The sequence below is a fragment of the Drosophila eugracilis genome, unplaced genomic scaffold (genome assembly GCF_018153835.1).
Source record: "Drosophila eugracilis isolate 14026-0451.02 unplaced genomic scaffold, ASM1815383v1 contig_1737, whole genome shotgun sequence".
NCBI lineage: Eukaryota > Metazoa > Arthropoda > Insecta > Diptera > Drosophilidae > Drosophila > Drosophila eugracilis.
The window spans coordinates 123,450-146,964 of record NW_024572574.1 but is presented as its reverse complement, the minus strand read 5'-3'; the positions used below and the strand labels follow the sequence as shown (position 1 = coordinate 146,964).

The following is a 23,515-nucleotide window of genomic DNA, read 5'->3' as shown; positions in this document are numbered from 1 at the left end:
CCTCGGGCAAAACAGTTCAAGCATAACTTTTCCCTCTTAATGTAGTCGGAGCGCCCGTCCACGTTCATTTGTAGGAAACGCGGACATAAGCGGATAGGGTGGTTCTCCCTCGAACAGAGATCGCATCCCTTTTGGCCCGGAGCCATTCGAGTCTCGTACGAATTGAGCCTCCGTGCAGGGGCAGTAGGAAGCCCCGACCTTGGCGGAGATTGCCCGGAGCCACCAGGCCTGACGTCGTCGATGGCCTCCAGAGTACGATGGCGCTCTGTCAGGAAGTTATCTAATTCCTTCCGTGTCGGAATTTCGGTCTTATTATGTACGGATTGCTCCCACATAGAAAGTGTACCCTTGGGGAGCTTCGAGGAAATCATAAAGACCAGGAGACAATCCCAAGCCTCAACATTGATGGCGGACATTTCTAGAGCTGTCGGACAACTCTGAATGGTGGCTTGCAGTTCCCTCAGCGCGACCCCGGACTCTTGAGAAATAGCCTGGAGGTTGAAAAGGATCTTCAACTGGCTATTGACCAATAGCCGCCGGTTCTCAAAACGGTCCGTGAGGCTTTGCCACGCTGCGACAAACCCCTCATGGGTAAGCGGAGCCTTAGCAACAATGGCTTGTGCGTCACCACTTGTTTTGGACAGCAAGTGGAACAACTTCTCTACCGGGGTGAGCCGCGAGTTTTGGATGTAAATGGCGGTAAACAAGTCTATAAAGGTGGGCCACCGAAGGTAATCACCCGCAAAGACCTCGGTATCCACTGGAAGTAACCGACAGCCTGTAGACGCGGGCGTGTGGACATTGACGGAAGCCTGAGTGGATTGGGAGGCAATTTTCTCCCGAAGCTGGGCAATACACCTCGAATATACGGAGTAGCAGTAGCTGTACTTCGATTCCAGCACTGCTGAGGTGGCCGAATTGTCGTCGGACACGGCGAGCAAATCGGAGCAGCTCTCATAGCACTTCTCCACCTTCTCCCAAAGTTCCCGAATTTGGTCTCGATGGACTTCGCACATGTATTGGGAGCCTATTTCCGTTTCTGGGGCTCCCGGGGTATTGATGTTGGCCTCAAATTGGTTAATTAGATCTGTTGTAGCGATGAACGTCTTCAGCGCCACTTCGACCGCACTTTGAGCCATTTTTACAACGGAGCGAGTCTGCCTCTGTGAAGGATCGGGGATTGTATTGACGTTTTCGTCATTTTTTGCCCTTGGAATGGCCCTGGTCGCCTTAGTCTTCAAAAGAGGCGTCCGCGGAGATGCGGATTGAGATCTGTCCAAACTGATGGCTGGGATCGGATGCGGATTTTTGTCATCTCCCGTGGGCATTCTCAAAAATCAATTAGCTGGTCAGCGCTTGGCGACTGACTTGCGCAATAGGGGCCTCGTTCGAAGCGGTGGCTGGTCACACTAAAGTGATGAGAACGGTAAGATCGCGGATGGTTTGCGACCACAAGGAACTAGTGGGCACTAGCGGCGCCGATGTCGAAAGGAAGATCGTGTGCGGCACAAATCGAATGTGAAAACAAAACTTCAGGAACCAAACAACCCAGAAGTAGACGAGGTTTGTTGAGATTGTAGGCGGATGTTGCCTGATGCGGAGTAGAAGCTGCGCTAAAGGCACGGAGAATGGACAAGTACCGTTCGTAATTCACCCCAAAGGAAAAAAACCAGCACCAAAAAAAAACAACACGGCTACTAAGGCGGCGAGGTTCAAATTTTAGGCGACACAATCACGGATTTGTAGTGAAATGGCGGTTATTTCAGTTTAATTTTGTCATGTATTTATTTCTCAACTTTTGGCGGAACACTGCCGGGAACTGCTGGTAGAAAAGGTATCCAGAATATCCAAAGTATCCAGAAAATCCGGCACGAAGGACCAAAATGTTGTAGTGGGGCGGTGTTGCCGCAAAAAGATGCCTCTTGATCGCAGATGAGATGGTGGCGGAAGTCGGGGGTGTCGTGGAGAGACCCGTCAGCTTTATTCACTTCATACAGAAAAAAACTGACTTACCTTAGCTTAGCATAAGAAGAAAGACGATCGCCGACGGCCGACCGCTGCAGTTGGACCCGAGAGAGCGAGATTGCAAGATTGTGCAGAGAGGGGCGAGGGTGGATGCGCTCTTTAGCGCGGATGCGCTCTTCAGCGTGGATACGCTCTTCGGCGCGGATGCGCTCTTCAGCGTGGATGCGCTCTTCGGCGCGGATGCGCGTGGATGAGCGGCGGCACAATGGCCCCTCACCTAAACACATGTATGTCCTTTGTTCCTAGAATTGGTTATGAAGCTATTTAATAACATTCATAGATCATTAAGACACATATATATATATATAACTATGGTATATACATATACATATATATATCTAAGTAAAAATTTCATTCTCTAGGTTAAATTTTTATATCACCTGATCGTATATTCCGCCTAAGTCCTATTCCTTGACGTATAAGTGGCACCTAGCAGCCATTCAGTCTGTATTATCAATGTTATCGGACATGGATCAGCTGGTGGTGTTGGGTGACTTTAACTTACCCCAGGTGGCAAGGTCCATAAGTGATAACTTTTTAGCTTTAACGCTCATGACTTTAGTGCTGGTATGTTAGACATGTCACTGGCTCAATTTAACCATATATGGAATTCTTTAGGTCTCTCTGATACAGGCGCCGTATCCATATCCAGAGCTCCACCTGTCATATACCCTGAAGATCATCCCACATTAGATCTTGTAATCGATACAGGACTATGTACTAAACCTAAGAACAATTACGCTGATAAAAAATTCGAGGTTTTCGTAAAGCCGATTTTAAAAAAAATTAATAACTATATTTCAGAATTCAACTGGTTCGATTTTTACGCATTTACCGATATGACAATATCTTTAGATATATTTTTTATAGTCCACTCAACCAAATATTTGATCGCTTTGCTCCGTTGCGGAATCCGGCTATGGCGAAAGTATGTTAGAGATGTCACTGGCTCAAATCAATCATATAGGGAATTCTTTAGGTCGTTTGCTCGATCTGTGCTTTCTCTCTGATACGAACGCTGTATCCATATACAGAGCACCACCTCTCACACACCCTGAAGATCCTTATCATCTATGTACTATGCCTAAGAACAATTACGCTCATAAGAAAAATTCGTTGTTTTCGTAAAGCCGACTTTAAAAAAATTAATAACTTTATTTCAGAATTTGACTGGTCCGATTTTTACGCATGTCCCGATATGTCGACTGCTCTCGATATATTTTTATAGTACACTCAACCTAATTTTTGATCGCTTTGCTCCGTTGCGGCATCCGGCTACGGCGAATAAACTCTCTTGGTATACAAGGCACCTTTCTAATTTAAACAAGAGGAAACGCTATAGTCGAGTGCCGCGACTATAAGATACCCGTTACTATTTTACAAAGTTTTAATATATTATTTTGCTAGTGGAAATTCACGAGGCGCCACCTATTGTCAGAGGAAGTATGTTGAGTATGCTTATAGTGACGTCACTGCCCATGTTAGGGCTTATAACCTTAATTTCTTTATAAATAGCGAAATAATGTTCCGATTTGAAAAATCTTTTGGTGCAAGCTCTTCCCAAACACGGTCAATTACCCCAAACTTGACCGAATTCTTAAACATAGAAACGAGAGACGTTCTTGCTCCCCTCGTACCATCGATGTCTCTGAGCCAAAGAGCGCAGCAACAGCACCGCAATTTCTTTGACAACGTCAACCGTAACAACAACAACAACCGCAACTGTAACGACAGCGCGTTTAACGACGTCATCAGCTAACAGCGCAAACAATAATACTTCTGCCGCTGCGCTGGCAAAAAGAAAATAAAAACAAAAAAAATATTAAGCCGGCTGTGCAGACTGGTATGGATCGCTACATCCAAATCAAAAGGAAGCTAAGCCCTCTAAACTCTCAACGCAAAATAACCCGTGGCAATGCTAACATAGCTGCAATAGAAACGCCCACTATTTCAAACCGTTTTAAAATCTTGGCAGACTATGAGGATGATGCCGAATCTACTGAAGTCGAAAAAGGAAGACTAAGCCCCCGCCAATTTACATACGAGAAAAAAGTTCCAACGTTCTTGTCAACAAAATTATCGAGCTTATTGGCAAGGACAATTTTCACATAATACCACTCGTAAAGGGCAACACCCAAAAAACAAAAGTTCAAACGAATTCTGAAGATAATTATAGAGTATTATCAAAATATCTCACCGACAAAAAAAAGGAATTTTACACGTATCAGCTAAAAGGCAGCAAGGGCCTGAAAGTCGTACTTAAGGGCATAGAGTCCGAAGTATCACCTGCAGAGATAACAAAGGCGCTACAAGAGAAGGGATTTAGCGCTAAGACAGTATCCTTAACAGGGATAGAAAGTCGCAGCCACCCTTTAAGGTTGAGCTCGTACCAGAAATTAAGCCCCTAAAGAAGTACGAAGTGCACCCTATATACAATCTTCAGTTCCTGCTGGACCGCAGAATTACGGTTGAGAAGCCGCACAAACGCAATGGCCCGGTACAATGTGCGAACTGCCAAGAATTTGGCCATACAAGGTCTTACTGTAAACTGCGCCCGGTGTGTGTAGTTTGCGGTGACCTTCATGACTCCGCACACTGCCCAGCGAGCAAAGATGACAACAGCTCAAAAAAGTGCGGCAACTTCGGTGGAAATCACACTGCTGCGCACTCACTAGGACCCATAAACTGTGCCAAAAATGTTACATACGCAAGTGCTTTAAATTCTGGACTGTCTACCCCAGCCTCAAAAAGCTCATTGCCGCAATCATTATACCAAGAACCGAACACGGCTCAGCAGCATCAACCGCCAGAGCAGCCAAAAAGGTGAGGCTATGATATGCAGTCTACAATAAAGCCTTACGGAGTTTATGACGTTTATGCGTACAACAATGTAAGGCCTGATGCGAAACCAAAATCTATTAATACAAATGCTGGTTTCACAACAATCCAAATAATGACTTCCCTACGAAAATCTACGTGGAACGCTAACGGCGTTTCGCAGCATAAGCTCGAGTTAGCGCAATTCCTACTAGACAATCAAATCGACGTAATGCTGATCCTGATTGGGGTCGTCCTTCCTTTTTTGGTTTTTAGATTTTGGCTCGGGGTCTTCCTTTTTTAAGTCTGTTTTTAAGTTGGGTCTTCCTTCTTTCCCAATATTTGGCGAGGGATTGCCCTTCAGCCTGTTTTTTAAAATGTCTTTTGTTGTTGAAATTGAAGATTTTTTTTATTTTTTAATTTTAAACATTTGTTTAATTTAATTGTTTTTCACAATGTTAATTTTTTTTGATGAAAATTTTATTGTCAATTTTGATTCTTATATTGTCCGAGCAGTGAATTTATGTTACGATCACTATTTTGTAATTTGAGATTTCAAGGGGATTATTTCATTAATTATTTTCAACCTTAGTTTTATGATCAACACAAACTTTTTTATTTTTTTTGCCGGTTGTATAGAGTTTAAGGGGATTATGGCATTTATTGATTTCCACCTTATTTTTATCAGCATAGGCTTTATTTATTCGTCGGTTGTATCGAGTTTTTTGGCCGCGCAAAATTCCTCTTTTCACTTTAAAACATTTTTGTTTTTATTTTAAAGTTTTGCTTTTTTAAAATTTTTTAACCGCACGGCTCACGTTGGGCGCCAATTAAGTTTCTCACTAGTGATTTAATTAAAAAAATCTATTTTTATTTTTTAATCACTTAATCACTATTACAATTTTTCGAACTTAGTTTATTCACTGCTCGTTTACTTTTACTCGATAACAGAAATAAGTTACGCAAGGTCAAACGAAGGCATTCATAATAATATTATAGACGCCACAGTTTTCCGCGGTTTGTGGGCGTCAGAGTAGGCGTGGCCGGATGCAACTTCGTGGAAAGTTGCAAAGGCATCTCTTAAATACGTGTTTCTAAGAAAAATGTTGTAGCTCTTATAGCTTTTGACATTTTTGCATTTTTGGTTTTTCGGGTTTTGTGGGCGCTACAGTGGGCGTGACTTGATCGGAAAAAAACAATTCGCATTGAGAGCATTATAAAAACCTACATGCTTGATCCGAACTTTCTATCTCTTATAGTTACCGAGATATCAACTTTTCCAGAAAATCCGAAAACCGTCTTTTGAGCCTTGTGGGCGTATGGGTAGGTGTGGCTGGATAGTAGAACCACTATAAGATGCGCTAGCATCTAAAGATTATACTTTCTGAATTTCAACTTTCTAGCTCCAATAGTTCCTGAGATGTCAGCAGTTTTAGTTTTTTGCGATTTTTGGGCGTTATAGTGGGCGTGGCAGGATGCTGTAATAAACTTGCGCTGTCCCGGGACCTCAAGAATCTTCATGGTTAATCTCAACTTTGTATCTGTTGTAGTTCCTGAGATCTCAGCGTTCATACGGACGGACGGACGGACGGACGGACGGACGGACGGACAGACGGACATGGCTCAATCGACTTCGCTATTGATCCTGATCAAGAATATATATACTTTATAGGGTCGCAAACGCTTCCTTCTATCTGTTACATACTTTTCAACGAATCTAGTATACCCTTTTACTCTACGAGTAACGGGTATAAAAATATCAAGCTAAGACTCTTTAAAAAATACTTAAGAACTGGTAGCAATGACAGATATGTGCATTATATGGTGGCTCGGTCTAACTTTACCGTGCATAACACTCGATGTAAAAACCAGTTTGCTCTGGATCCGAAACAGTTCTGTAGTTTCGTTAACACTAAGCTTAAACCAAAACCTTTCCGTCTTTGCTATCATTTGGAAAATCGGATCAGGAAATTGCCGATCTTTTTGTTACGTTTTCAAACCACCTTCTCACCTTTTTTAACAACCGCACAGACTTACACTTATGATATCACTCGGTCCAATCTTATTTCTTGACCCACCTTGTCGGAATGTGGAATCATAAAGGATCTCCAGAATGTAAAGCCGGTCTAGACGGGTTACCGGGCTTTGTGCTGCTCTTCCACTCTGGTAAAAGTCCTTCTAAAAGTATTTAACCTTTCCTTGGAAACGTCCACGTTTCACGCTATCTGGAAATAGTCCCTTATTATTCCACCGCATAAAATATATCTAAACTATTAGCACGGCCATCCTATCTGAGAGAATTTCCAATACAAATCACTTCCGATTTCGCTATGATATAGCTCCTCCAATTCTTCCAGAAGCGTGGCAAATCGGTCATGCAGACGCTACTTCATTGACTCGAGGGTCATAATAGTTGAGTCCTCGGTCCGCATCACAGCCTTGACACTCTGATCCATTTCATTATGGGTCTTCTGCTCGTCTCCGTATCATCCTCTTCCTTCTTGCAGCAGCAGATCGAGCGGCGACAGCTACAGACTCCATTATGTATTTTATGTAAGTAGCACTTTTAAATTTATCTCAATAATCGAACCGCGCTATGATCACGTCGGGGTCACCAAAATGTTAAGCAACTAAGAGTTTTTAGTTGTGATTCGAAAATGAGATAATTAAAATAAAACAGAAACTGCTGATAAACCCGCCGCTGCTTATCCGTCTTTGCTTTGGCTGCTTGGCCCAACACTCTGAATGTGTTGAAGACGAGCCTGTGCTCATTCGGCCATGATGTGTGCACCCCGCGACGATTGGCTGTTCCTTCCATCAGGCTTGGCGACATCATCTCTACTTTCGGGTCCACATCCCAGTGGTAAATATTTCCTGGGGATTCTGCCGAAATTGATTTACGCTTACGGTGCTGTAATTGATTCGAGCACCCAGGAAGAGCACCCTTGGAACAGAACGACCACGCTCTGGCGGCGTCAGGTAAACGTGCCGACCTGCTTTTAATGTGTATTCATAATGTTTTTTTAATTATTAAACTTCCTATTCATATTAAAAAACAAACAGAAATCGTATATTAGATAAAAGTTATCTAATTTAAATCGAAAATATGCATTGCGAACTGTTCGGCACTCTTAAAAGTTAAAACAATTTTTTTCAGTTCCTTAAGTTTATCAATGTACTTCCTGTGAACCTTCGTATTAATTCTTCGATATATTACGCTTTCCATTAGTTGGGCAATAACGTAGGACAACCAAAGTACATTTGTTTTAGGCAAAAATGATGACCAGTTATTCCTAAAAATATAAAAAAAAACATATATATATTTGACACATCTAGCATGAGAATTATTAACCTTATAAGATATAGTCAGCCCCATTGAATTTTCAATTATACAACAATTCTATACTAAGCCAAGCATGTAGATTCAGCCTGTAGATGTAAATATAGCCGTTACTCGTGAAGTAAAAGGGTAAAGAAACGTATTCGTTGAAAATATGAAACAGGTAGAAAAAGTGTTTTCGCTTAGAGCTGCACAGTTTAGATTAAGCATTGACATTCTTGAGATTCCTACGCAGTTTGTTATTTCGCCCTACCCTTTGCGCCTACCCAACGCGAAAAAAACTATTCTGGCGCATTTTATCGTTATAATCCGGCAACGCCAATTCATTTTCGTTTTGGTGTGACCTTAAAATATGCTTTTTTAGCAATCCGTTTTGATTATATCTTAATAGTAACGTGACCAGAGAACGAAATATGATGGTACATTTTTGAATTTGAATGGGCTTATTAATGGGTCCTAAATAAAATCATCGCACTACAGTCAGTACTAACATTTGTTCGTCAATAGTTTTCTAAATAAAAATATACTTAGAGATTGTCCCAACCAAATGACTTTTCTTACATTTAAATGCCAAACCGTCGCTCCATTATCGCATGGTTACCCTGAATCCTGGTTAATTTTAAATGAGAGTTACGTCAGTAAGGTATTGTAACATCGAAGATTTATAAACATGATCTTTTAAAACTAGTATACACATGGTACAAGATTCGCGAACTGGCACTAACAAACAAAAGACTCAGATTGTGTGACATATGATACATGCCAAACTGCACGGAAGCCATTAAATCATTTGCTGGTATACTTACAATACAAGTAGGTCCTTTGTTCATAGAATTGGTTAAGAAGCTATAAAATAACATTCCTTGATCATTAAGATATATATATATATATATATATTTAGAGTATACATATATATATATATATAGTATAGTATAAGGTCGATAGGTAAGGGTCGATTTCCCTGAACTTCCCCTCACGCCTCAAAAGAACCCTCGATTTATCGTCGTTGCGTCCAAATCCACCAAAGCGCTATCCGAATTCTCTTGCTTCGCAGTTCACCGGGCTATTAAGCATATCAGCAAAGAAATCTCTGCGATCTCTACTCTACGTGATGGCAATCTGCTCCTTCTGGTAAACTCCCGTGAAATCGCCGATAAGTTCACTAAGATTCAATCTTTGACTGGCATAGCCGATGCTGAGATCAAGCTCCACCAATCCCTCAATTTTGTCAAATTTTATGCCCCTTGCAAACAAAATCAAAGATCCAAAATCCCAACTAACTCTAACGCCTTAAATATATCATACGACTCCGATTCATCAATGCAAACATTGGATTCATAGTCCAGTCTTACCCATAGCATTTCCTATCTCCAACAGAAATCTTATTGTTTTATATTAGTCTATGCCAATTAAAATATTACAGTGGAATATAAACGGAATTTTTAACAATTATCATGAACTTTTTATATTAATAAATGAACAATCCGCTGACATTTTATGTTTACAAGAAACAAACCTGCCCTGTAACTTTATAAACTTTGTCTGCCCCAGGCAGGCTACATTGGTTATTTCCACAATTTACCGTAGAACATCAGTGCTAAGCAAACAAAACCTCCCCCACTCACACCAAAATATCGACTCTAATATTCTCTGCTCTGTTTTGGAGCTTAATGTAAGCATTAGCATACAGATTTTCAATGTTTACATTCCTCCAAATCAAAGATTTACAACATCTGACATATCCCCCTACATAGTTCTAGGGGACTTCAACTTGTGGAGCCCTCTATGGGGCTCTAGTCAGTCAAACACCAGAGGTAAAAAAATCAAGAAATTAATAGCGGAACAAGATATGATTGTCCTCAACAATTGATCTCCCACACATCTTTCCACCCACAATTTTCTTACCCAGTGCAGTTGGTGCAGTTGGTCGATCTTATCCAACCTTCACATATCTATTGATTTTTCCATACAGTTTAGTACCTCCCCTACCCCTCCCCTACCTATATTTAAAATAGATTTAGCCAATTGGGATGCATATAGATCTATGTGCGAACAAACAGCGTTGGCTTGGAAATTCGGTTGTCTAAACCACCAAGTTGCACAAATAACAAAAGGGATTAGGTCCGCAGCCACTGCAGTATTCCACAAATCAAACGAGTTGTGCCCAAGCCTGCAGTTCCGTGGTGGAATTACAACCTTCAGAGGCTTCGAAATGGAATGCAACAGCCGTTCGCAGTTTATAAAGCCAGAATGTCCGACATCAACTTGATAAATTATAAAAGAGCCAATGCAGTTTTTGAAAAATCTGTACTTGTTGCCAAAAGGACTTGTCTTGAAAATTTCACCTCCAGGATATCCCCTTTATCGTCTTCCAAAAAAGTTTGGTCCGTAAAGAGGCTGGCAGGCGTACCACCACAGCCGTTTCGATTTTTGAAGTGCGATTCAGGTGTCGTAACAGGTTCTCAGAATATCGCAGAAGAGTTCAGGCATCTTTGGTCAAACTATTCGGCTGACAGTAACTTCTCAGCCGAATACGTACACCAAAAAGATTCCTATTTATCGCCTATTATCTTTTGACAGCTCTGTCATCACCTGCCAAATTCTTAGAAAAAAACTTCACATTAGCCGAAATCGAAAATGCATTAGCCGGGTCAAAAGGTAAAACCCTTCGACCGGATATCCTACCCAATGCTTAAAGAAATGCCACTCTCCCTTAAAAAACTAGAGCTGTAAACAATTCAATCTTTTAATCGATTTAATCGATCTTTTTGGATGAGCGAAAAAATCCATTCTTTTTTTAGTGAATCGATGCATCGAAAAGTTTGGTCACCTTACAAAAAACTTTTCAGGCGAATCGAATTGGATAAATGTAAGTAACCGAAAAAATTATTTTAAAGTAATAAAACTTATGTTAACTAATAAATATTATTCACTTTCAGACTTTTAGGAAAAAACATTCGTATAAATGATGATTGTGAAAATGAGCCTCCATCAAAAAAAATGCGGCAGGTCAGTCGTGTGGAAGCATTTCGAACAGGTTGAAGGAGGTTCTGCAAAATGTAAACTGTGTAAGCAGACAAATTTGGTGGGAATACCACCAACCTTATAAACCACCTGACGCGATCTCACTCAACTTTAGTAGAAAAATCAACGACGTCTACAACTGTAAGTTCATTTTTCAATGTAGTTTCAACTAAATCAAATGCTATGGGACCACTACGCAAAGCTGAGCTAGACGATGCTCTAATAAAAATGGTTGCTACGGACATGCAGCCGTTTCGCATAGTGGAGGACGCAGGATTCCGTAACTTTGTCCATTGTCTAGACCCCACCTATGCTTTGCCTAGTAGAGCCACATTGTCTAATGTTTTGCTAGAAAATATGTACGGTTCAAAAGAGCCTCAAATTTAATTTCAAATTTTGATTATCGAACCTTTAGAAGTTCGGGTGTGTCAAAGAAGGACTTAAATTCAAATTTTCAAATTTTCGATATCTTCAGTTTGGGAACAAGAAAAAGTCACAGGGGCCAAATCGGTGAATAGTGGCAGGCATTATTGTGGTGTTGTTTTGGCCAAAACCAAATCCTATCCATATTTTCGATACAAAATCGCCACTCGAAAAAACTAACTTTACGCCTCCACAACCAAACAAAGGATGTCCATGAAACGGTCAGATGTAGGGAGTGTACCAATATAACAAAACAAAAATCGATAATCGAAAATTCAAATTGAAGAGTCACCTTACTTTTTGAACACACCTCGTATAGCGAGATGAAGACAAAGCTACGTGATATTCTTTCTAACATTAAAAACGGCGCCATCACAACGGATGGCTGGACGAGTCGGGCAAATAACCATTATTTGTCGGTGACATGCCACTTTGTTACCGACAATTTTAAGCTAAAAAGTGCGGTATTGTCAACAAATAAGTGTGCGACAACAACCGAAACCGCGAGAATATTGCCGATACATTGCAAATCGTGCTAGCTTATTGGGAAATAATGCACAAAGTGACAGCGATTGTCTCAGCCAATGCCTCGTCGATGATCAAAGCGTGCAAACTTTTGGACCTTGAACCTCGTGATTCAAGATTCATTGATCATCGACAATGTTAAGGAAGTCAAGTTCAATTGCATATGCGAAACTTAAATCGGCGCAGGGTCACGAGTCAAGAGGTATCAACCAGATGGAATAGCTGTTATAAAATGATTATTCGGCTATTGAAATTGAGAAAGGCCGTTTCACAGGTACTACTTGACACAAAGAAGGCACCTCCACCGTTATTGAATTTTATTTTTGTTTTCAAAGGTAAATTTTCTATTTTCCTTACCACGTCTTAAGCAAAAAATGCTTTTTTCCTGAAAATTTTTTTTTTTAATTTTCGATTTTAAATCGATTTGATCGAGCTTTTCAAGAATTGAATCGAAAAGAATCGATTCTCAACAAGAGGAAACGCTATAGTCGAGTGCCGCGACTATAAGATACCCATTACTATTTTACAAAGTTTTAATATATTATTTTGCTAGTGGAAATTCACGAGGCGCCACCTATTGTCAGAGGAAGTATGTTGAGTATGCTTATAGTGACGTCACTGCCCATGTTAGGGCTTATAACCTTAATTTCTTTATAAATAGCGAAATAATGTTCCGATTTGAAAAATCTTTGGTAAATCGATAGGTATTAACAGAAATAAGTTACGCAAGGTCAAACGAAGGCATTCATAATAATATTATAGACGCCACAGTTTTCCGCAGTTTGTGGGCGTCAGAGTAGGCGTGGCCGGATGCAACTTCGTGGAAAGTTGCAAAGGCATCTCTTAAATACGTGTTTCTAAGAAAAATTTTGTAGCTCTTATAGCTTTTGAGATTTTTGCATTTTTGGTTTTTCGGGTTTTGTGGGCGCTACAGTAGGCGTGGCTTGATCGGAAAAAAACAATTCGCATTGAGAGCATTATAAAAACCTACATGCTTGATCCGAACGTTCTATCTCTTATAGTTACCGAGATATCAACTTTTCCAGAAAATCCGAAAACCGTCTTTTGAGCCTTGTGGGCGTATGGGTGGGTGTGGCTGGATAGTAGAACCACTATAAGATGCGCTAGCATCTAAAGATTATACTTTCTGAATTTCAACTTTCTAGCTCCAATAGTTCCTGAGATGTCAGCAGTTTTAGTTTTTTGCGATTTTTGGGCGTTATAGTGGGCGTGGCAGGATGCTGTAATAAACTTGCGCTGTCCCGGGACCTCAAGAATATTCATGGTTAATCTCAACTTTGTATCTGTTGTAGTTCCTGAGATCTCAGCTATCATACGGACGGACGGACGGACGGACGGACAGACGGACATGGCGCAATCGACTTCGCTATTGATCCTGATCAAGAATATATATACTTTATAGGGTCGCAAACGCTTCCTTCTATCTGTTACATACTTTTCAACGAATCTAGTATACCCTTTTACTCTACGAGTAACGGGTATAAAAAGTAGAATTGTTTACAGCTCTATTAAAAATAGGCTTTTAGGAATATATAATAAAATTTTTAACTCCGGAAAATACCCATACCCAGTTGGAGATCAGCCACTGTCATCCCAATTCCCAAACCAAATAAACCTCCGGCAGAAATCAACAGTTACCGCCTCATCTCCCTCCTATCCTGTTTAGGAAAAACTATAGAAAAAATGATTGCTCGCCGACTTATTTGGTTCATCACCCGAAATAACCTGATCTCACAGAACCAAGTTACATTTAAACAAAAGCATAGCACTATGGACGCCTTGTCCATAGTAATATTAATACAGTAATAGGAATTACTCGTGCCCTGATGCTCTCCAAAATAGATTACGGCCTACCGGATGATGTGCAAAATCACACTTAAAAAAGTTGCAGGCTCCATAACATGGTGCAATCCGACGGTTTTCCTACCTCACCTACCGCTTGCATTTTTGATGAGTCGGGCCTACCGAGCATACAGGCTCGCAGAGAAGAAATGACCATGCAGCTCATTTGCAAAATTCATTTAACAAAAAATGCTCTACTAAGGAAGGGTTTCTCAGCCATGTTCAAGCAAAAACGGAATTAAAAATTCATATCAACGCTTAGGCGGTGTGCCAACATCAAAACGCAGCTTGGCCTTCCCCCAGCCAATCATAGGAATACTGCTAAGCTACCTCCCTATTGGAACAGCACAACACCTATGTGATCCTTGATATGTTCAACGGCTCAAAAAATAATACCACCAGAGCTGAATTCTAGACCCGCTTTCGATGCAATCCGACGTGCTATAAACGTTTTTCCTACCTCACCTACCGCATGCACTTTGGCTGAGTCGGGCCTACCGAGCATTCAGGCTCGTAGAGAAGAAATGACCATGCAGCTCATTTGCAAAATACATTTAACAAAAAATGCTCTTTAAAATGCTAAGGAAGGATTTCTCAGCCATGTTCAAGCAAAAACGGAATTACAAAGTCATATCAACGCTTAGGCGGTGTGCCAGCTTCCCCCGCCCAATCATAGGAATACTGCTAGCGGCAGATGAAATCTCTATTTTAGAAGATCTGGAGCGTATTCTGGAACCGTTTGATGGAGCAACCAACCGTGTGTCTGGTAGTACCTATGAAACTCTCTCTCTTATTATTCCGGTGTAGGCTGATATCCATCACCGCCTAACTTCGATGAATGAGTTGATAAAAACGCCTGAAGGTATCGAAGTACGAATTGCGCTCTTAGAAGGGGTCAATCGACGATTGTTCGAGTATGAGTCTCGCTCCGTTACCAAAGTGGCAACTATCCTGGATCCATGATTTAAGAAAGAAGGATTTCGGAGCAGGAGTACTGCGGACCTAGCAGTAGAAGCTATACAAAATGAACTTGCAGGAATGGCCAAAACTTTAGTACCCACCCTCGATCAATCCGAACCATCAACATCAACACACACTGAGAACGTAGCCTTCTTTTCCTTTATGCAATCTAAAATTGCAAGTAAGGTAAAAACGCCAAGGTCCGATGCCATCATTGCCTTACGACAGTACTTAGAAAACCCTCATGTATCGCCAAATATTAGTCCAATAGACTATTGGAAGGTTTGCTATTCTGATTTCAATTGTTAATTAAAAAAGTCTAATTGCAATTTAATTTTCTTCCAGAGTCACGCAACTGAGATGGAATCTATAAAAGAATGCGGATTAAAATACTTTTGCATTCCAGCGTGTTCGACGGAGTCGGAAAGGACATTCAGCAGGGCTGGATGCATAGTCACCGACCGCCGAGCTTCGCTAAAAGCGGAAAATGTTGACAAGCTTGTCTTTACAAGTAAAAACCAATGGGTTTTGACTGAATCAATGTTGATCTCAAATGATATTGTTATTGAATTTTATTTTTGTTTTCAAAGGTAAATTTTCTATTTTCCTTACCACGTCTTAAGCAAAAAATGCTTTTTTCCTGAAAAATGTTTTTTTTTAATTTTCGATTTTAAATCGATTTGATCGAGCTTTTCAAGAATTGAATCGAAAAGAATCGATTCTCAAAAAGTAGAATTGTTTACAGCTCTATTAAAAATAGGCTTTTAGGAATATATAATAAAATTTTTAACTCCGGAAAATACCCATACCCAGTTGGAGATCAGCCACTGTCATCCCAATTCCCAAACCAAATAAACCTCCGGCAGAAATCAACAGTTACCGCCTCATCTCCCTCCTATCCTGTTTAGGAAAAACTATAGAAAAAATGATTGCTCGCCGACTTATGTGGTTCATCACCCGAAATAAGCTGATCTCACAGAACCAAGTTACATTTAAACAAAAGCATAGCACTATGGACGCCTTGTCCATAGTAATATTAATACAGTAATAGGAATTACTCGTGCCCTGATGCTCTCCAAAATAGATTACGGCCTACCGGATGATGTGCAAAATCACACTTAAACAAGTTGCAGGCTCCATAACATGGTGCAATCCGACGGTTTTCCTACCTCACCTACCGCTTGCATTTTTGATGAGTCGGGCCTACCGAGCATACAGGCTCGCAGAGAAGAAATGACCATGCAGCTCATTTGCAAAATTCATTTAACAAAAAATGCTCTACTAAGGAAGGGTTTCTCAGCCATGTTCAAGCAAAAACGGAATTAAAAATTCATATCAACGCTTAGGCGGTGTGCCAACATCACAACGCAGCTTGGCCTTCCCCCAGCCAATCATAGGAATACTGCTAAGCTACCTCCCTATTGGAACAGCACAACACTTATGTGATCCTTGATATGTTCAACGGCTCAAAAAATAATACCACCAGAGCTGAATTCTAGACCCGCTTTCGATGCAATCCGACGTGCTATAAACGTTTTTCCTACCTCACCTACCGCATGCACTTTGGCTGAGTCGGGCCTACCGAGCATTCAGGCTCGTAGAGAAGAAATGACCATGCAGCTCATTTGCAAAATACATTTAACAAAAAATGCTCTTTAAAATGCTAAGGAAGGATTTCTCAGCCATGTTCAAGCAAAAACGGAATTACAAAGTCATATCAACGCTTAGGCGGTGTGCCAGCTTCCCCCGCCCAATCATAGGAATACTGCTAAGCTACCAGCCTATTGGAACAGCACAAAAGCTAATGTGATCCTTGATATGTACAACGGCTTTAAAAATAATACCACCAGAGCTGAATTACAGACCCGCTTTCGATGCCTACAAGAAAAACTCGGCACAAAATCTTGGCTCTACACCGATGGATCAAAAACACACGACGACACTACCTTTGCTGTTGTTGACAGCAATGGCAAAATAATCTCGGGTGGAATGCTACCCCTTACAACTCCATCTTTACTGCGGAAGCCTTCGCCATATTACAAGCCTGTCTCTTTGCCACCAAACACTCGGGACACTTTGTAATCTGTACCGATAGCCTTTCCACCTTATCTTCTTTACGGAATTGGGGTCAAACCGATCCCACAATCGTGGAGATAAGACGGCTTTCTTCTTTTAATAATATAACCCTTGTATGGACGCCTAGCCACCAAGGTATCCATGGCAACGAACAAGCAGACCAGGCCGCACAGGACATGCGGCTAAAACCATCTTTTCTTTTAACAACAAGGACTTAAGAAATCGTATCCGTCTCCACCTGAAGGAAAAACAAATTAGAGAATGGGACCTATATGACCACCGATATTTTTCCATCAACAATACCTTCACAAAAATTTCTCTGCCTGCGCACCTTGGAAAGCGTGCATGTTCAACATTCATCCGCCTTCCTATCGGGCACACCCGTGCAACACACAAACATATCCTTACTGGAACACCACGTCCCGTCTGCCTTTGCGGCGAACGACTCGAAATTGACCATCTGCTCAACTCATGCCGTCTTCTGGAGAGCGTCAGGGCCCTCATTTTTGGTCAAAAAGAATTTCCGATAGTTTAAATATAATTTCACAAGAAACCATTAAGAACTTTTACCATTTTGTCATTAGAACCAACCTACCCACCCTCGATCAATCCGAACCATCGTAGCCTTCTTTTCCTTTATGCAATCTAAAATTGCAAGTAAGGTAAAAACGCCAAGGTCCGATGCCATCATTGCCTTACGACAGTACTTAGAAAACCCTCATGTATCGCCAAATATTAGTCCAATAGACTATTGGAAGGTTTGCTATTCTGATTTCAATTGTTAATTAAAAAAGTCTAATTGCAATTTAATTTTCTTCCAGAGTCACGCAACTGAGATGGAATCTATAAAAGAATGCGGATTAAAATACTTTTTTGCATTCCAGCGTGTTCGACGGAGTCGGAAAGGACATTCAGCAGGGCTGGATGCATAGTCACCGACCGCCGAGCTTCGCTAAAAGCGGAAAATGTTGACAAGCTTGTCTTTACAAGTAAAAACCAATGGGTTTTGACTGAATCAATGTTGATCTCAAATGATATTGTTATTGAATTTTATTTTTGTTTTCAAAGGTAAATTTTCTATTTTCCTTACCACGTCTTAAGCAAAAAATGCTTTTTTCCTGAAAAATGTTTTTTTTATTTTCGATTTTAAATCGATTTGATCGAGCTTTTCAAGAATTGAATCGAAAAGAATCGATTCTCAAAAAGTAGAATTGTTTACAGCTCTATTAAAAATAGGCTTTTTAGGAATATATAATAAAATTTTTAACTCCGGAAAATACCCATACCCAGTTGGAGATCAGCCACTGTCATCCCAATTCCCAAACCAAATAAACCTCCGGCCGAAATCAACAGTTACCGCCTCATCTCCCCTCCTATCCTGTTTAGGAAAAACTATAGAAAAAATGATTGCTCGCCGACTTATGTGGTTCATCACCCGAAATAAGCTGATCTCACAGAACCAAGTTACATTTAAACAAAAGCATAGCACTATGGACGCCTTGTCCATAGTAATATTAATACAGTAATAGGAATTACTCGTGCCCTGATGCTCTCCAAAATAGATTACGGCCTACCGGATGATGTGCAAAAAAATGCTCTCTAAAATGCTAAGGAAGGATTTCTCAGCCATGTTCAAGCAAAAACGGAATTACAAAGTCATATCAACGCTTAGGCGGTGTGCCAGCTTCCCCCGCCCAATCATAGGAATACTGCTAAGCTACCAGCCTATTGGAACAGCACAAAAGCTAATGTGATCCTTGATATGTACAACGGCTTTAAAAATAATACCACCAGAGCTGAATTATAGACCCGCTTTCGATGCCTACAAGAAAAACTCGGCACAAAATCTTGGCTCTACACCGATGGATCAAAAACACACGACGACACTACCTTTGCTGTTGTTGACAGCAATGGCAAAATAATCTCGGGTGGAATGCTACCCCCTTACAACTCCATCTTTACTGCGGAAGCCTTCGCCATATTACAAGCCTGTCTCTTTGCCACCAAACACTCGGGACACTTTGTAATCTGTACCGATAGCCTTTCCACCTTATCTTCTTTACGGAATTGGGGTCAAACCGATCCCACAATCGTGGAGATAAGACGGCTTTCTTCTTTTAATAATATAACCCTTGTATGGACGCCTAGCCACCAAGGTATCCATGGCAACGAACAAGCAGACCAGGCCGCACAGGACATGCGGCTAAAACCATCTTTTCTTTTAACAACAAGGACTTAAGAAATCGTATCCGTCTCCACCTGAAGGAAAAACAAATTAGAGAATGGGACCTATATGACCACCGATATTTTTTCCATCAACAATACCTTCACAAAAATTTCTCTGCCTGCGCACCTTGCAAAGCGTGCATGTTCAACATTCATCCGCCTTCGTATCGGGCACACCCGTGCAACACACAAACATATCCTTACTGGAACACCACGTCCCGTCTGCCTTTGCGGCGAACGACTCGAAATTGACCATCTGCTCAACTCATGCCGTCTTCTGGAGAGCGTCAGGGCCCTCATTTTTGGTCAAAAAGAATTTCCGATAGTTTAAATATAATTTCACAAGAAACCATTAAGAACTTTTACCATTTTGTCATTAGAACCAACCTAAATATTTAAAAATCTTTAATTTAATAATTTTAATCTCGAGTCACAGGCCCTAACAGCTAGTACTCTTTAAGAGATTTAGATTTAGTTTTGTATACTAGATTTAATTTTTGTTAAATAAAATAAAATAAATAATATATATCTCAGTAAAAATTTAATTCTCTAGGTTCAATTTTTATATCACCTAAATTCGATTCGTTGTCGTACGGCTCGGAGCACGCGGGTAGATCCGAGTGGATTAATAAAGATATGAGGAAAAGTTAGTTTTGTGCTAAATGGATTAGTATCGAAACTTTTAAAGTGTTAGAAGGGGCTGCGCCCCTTGGTCGGTTGGGTGGGAGGGGGGTTGCTCGTCAAGCAACAGGAGTCGCGAGAAGAAAAAAAAAATATATTTTTATTGAATTTTCAATTGTTCATACAATTGGTTACAATAATACGATTCAAGTCAAATATGCGTCTTTTTGTTCGATGACGCGTTCCCAACGAGATGCCAACTTCATAATGCCCTCTAATTGAAGCTAGCTTTCCTATTGGCAAAAAACTCGGAGCCAATTTTCACAGGACTCTCTTGTGGAAAACTTCAGACTACCAAGCGTGTTCGCCATGGACAGAAACAGGTGGTAATCACTTGGTGCGAGATCCGGACTATACGGTGGATGCAAAAGAACCCCCCATCCGAGCTCGCGGAGCCTCTGGCGCGTCACTAAAGATGTGTGTGGCCTGGCGTTGTCTTAGTGGAAGACAATTCGGCCTCTGTTGATCAAAGATGGCTTCTTCTGCATGAGTGCTGTCTTCAAGCGGTCCAGTTGTTGGCAGTACAGGTCCGAATTGAGCGTTTGGCCATAGCTTTGGAGCAGCTCATGGTGGATTATTTCCTGCCAATCCCACCAAACACACAGAAGAACCTTCCTGGACGTCAATCCAGGCTTGGCCACCGTATGGGCCGCTTCACCGCTTTTCGACCACGACCGTTTGCGCCTTACGTTATCGTAAGTGACCCACTTTTCATCGCCAGTCATCATACTCTTCAAAAACGGGTCGATTTTGTTGCGATTTAGAAGCGATTCGGATGCGTCGATACGGTCAAAGATGTTTTTTTGCAACCATTCGTGTGGCACCCATACATCGAGCTTCTTAGTGAATCCAAGCTTCTTCAAATGGTTTATAACGGTTTGATGACTCATGCCCAGCTCTTGACCGATGCTACGGCTGCTACTATGCCGGTCTCTTTCGACCAATTCAGCGATTTTATCGCAATTTTCGACGACAGGCCTTCCGGAGCGTGGCGCATCTTCGACCAACAGAACGAAAACGTTGATACCATCGTTGTGCGGTGGAAATGGAAACTGTATCGGGTCCATAAACTGCACAAATTTTATTGGCTGCTTGAGATGCATTTTTGCCTTTATCGCAGAAGTACTGTAAAATATGCCGTATTTTACAAGTTTGGTTGGGTGGAATGCTGGCCAACGGGTGTTTGGCTCTGTTATTGGCTTAGTCGTTTTTCGAGCACTTTGTAGACTGGACGGTCCCTGTAGTTGGCAGTATGGTTCCCGCCACAGTTGTTACACTTCCTTTCCATTCTTTTGTGCTGTGAAGATCACAGCAGGCAACGCAAACGGGACACACCGATGGCTTTCGATCAGTACGAGAAAACTATCTGCAAGCTTCTGAGAGAGGAACTGCAGAGCTGAGTCTAACTTGCAGTAAGAGAATTCGAGGTTGAGTCGACTATGAGGTTGACCCAAAATATTTGTCGTATATAGTGCAAAAGTAGCTTCTATATCATTGCAAGGAGTTTTAACCGCCTCTACAATCACCGGATCAGAATCCCACAGAACATGTATCCCATATGCTTTAGAAAAGGACAACATATCCCCGGCGGAATCCTTAAAATCCGCCTTATTAGGGGAATGGGATTCCATTGACGCTGACGAGACGAGAAACATAATAAAAAGCATGTGTGGATGCTTATAAGCTTGCATTAAGGACAGCGAAGAACTCAACATAGATTCAAATCGTTAAATATTTGGAATTTTTTTTTTTCATATTTTATAGTGTACGAATAATTGTTGTGCTTGAAATGTATACCTTATTGAGATATTATATTATGTTATATCACAGTTGTATTGTATTTCCCAAGTTTTTTGGTGGATTTAGTTTCTCGAAACTATCAAAATAATGTACATCATTTTAAAATTTATTATATGCAACCCAATGTATACTACTGATTGTGAATTATCACGTTTATAACACCACATTTTCGAATTCTTGGTTAGTCTGGATGCAAATATTACTCTCTATATTTGAAATTCTGTTATATTGGGACATTGGTAGACATATTATTTTTTCGCTTTCTAATATCAAATCCGATACCATAGGGGTTTAGATAGAGTCCTTAGCCTGTTCTTTCAATTTGCACTTCACTTTCAATTTTTCTTCTACGTCTGTTCTTCTCCTTTCGCCTTTTTAGCATTGTTAAACATTGAGAACATTTAGGGCATTCAAAATATGCACGATTTGTAAAAATGAGGTTGTTGAATAATTGCACACACAGAAACTTTTAACATGGATTTCGACACTCACACGACTCCATATGACAAGCTTAAAAAACACAGGACCTTAAACTCCGAATTTTCTCTAACGACGAAAACACTAGCTACAAACCTAAAACCCTCGAAAGCTAACAAAGCGAAAATAAACAAGAGGAAACGCTATAGTCGAGTGCCGCGACTATAAGATACCCGTTACTGTTTTACACTAATTTAAAATATTCAATTTCCTAGTGGAAATTCACATGGCGCACCCTATTGTCAGAGAAAGCATGTTGAGTAACTGATAGTGACGTCACAAGCCATGTGAGGCCTTATAACCGAAATTTCTTCATAGGTAGCGAAATAATGTTCCGATTTGAAAAATCTTTGATAAATCGAATGATATTAACAGAAATAAGTTAAACAAGGTCAAACGAAGGCATTCATAATATTATTGTAGACGTCACAGTTTTCCGCGGTTTGTGGGCGTTAGAGTGGGCGTGGTCGGATGAAAACTCTTGGGAAGTTGCAGTGGCATCTCTAAAATACATATTTCTAAGCCTAACTTTCTAGCTTATTTAGTTCCCGAGATTTTTGCATTTTTGGTTTTTCGGGTTTTGTGGGAAAAAACAATTCGCATTTGCGGCATCATAAAAACTTATATGCTTAATCCGAACTTTCTATCACTTATAGTTGCTAAGATATTATTATTGGTTTATTATTATTGGTTTTGTAGAATGCCATTTGGACTGAAAAATGCCCAAAGCATCTTTCCAAAGAGCTATCGATGACGTCCTAGGGAAGGATCTCTTAACTAAGCTCTTAGAAGCAGAGTATCCCAAGAGAAATCAAAGTTCCTCAAAAAGAGCGTCGAGTACTTGGGCTCCATAGTGTCACAAGGGGTATTCCGAACTTCACATGCTCTCATATCCAGACTTTAAGAGGCCATTCGATTTAACTACGTATGCATCAGGTTTCGAACTAGTGGCAGTACTATCTCAAGATGGCCGCTCAATCACAAACGAAAGCTTCTCGCACTTACGCACAAAACCTCCGGAGTTACCTTTACGGAGTAAAAGGATTTATAAACCAGGCAAAGAAAATCTCGTGGCAGACGCACTATCTCGTCAAAATAAAAACACCTTAGAAGACGTACAAGAATCGGAATTTGGATGAAATCAAATTCAAAATAAATGTATGCGAGATTGATAGAACTCGATTTGTCGGTACAACCACACTTAAAATTTTTGTATCACTTGATAACCTTCAAAGTTAAAATCTATTAAATTCTGAATGAAGTGGTGAAGATGACTTT

The 23,515-nt window shown here is 40.7% G+C and overlaps 1 long non-coding RNA gene across 2 annotated transcripts; it reads right to left on the bottom strand.

The window, feature by feature from the left end:
• Positions 1–2,193: 2,193 nt before the first annotated feature.
• Positions 2,194–3,001, bottom strand: LOC108104748. Of its 2 annotated transcripts, XR_001772314.2 has the most exons (3): positions 2,531–3,001; positions 2,406–2,470; positions 2,194–2,267 (listed from the first exon to the last, which is right to left on the bottom strand). It is a non-coding gene; the product is annotated as an uncharacterized LOC108104748 (long non-coding RNA). The 2 variants fall into 2 exon arrangements; XR_001772313.2 differs by having other exon boundaries at positions 2,406–3,001.
• Positions 3,002–23,515: the final 20,514 nt, after the last annotated feature.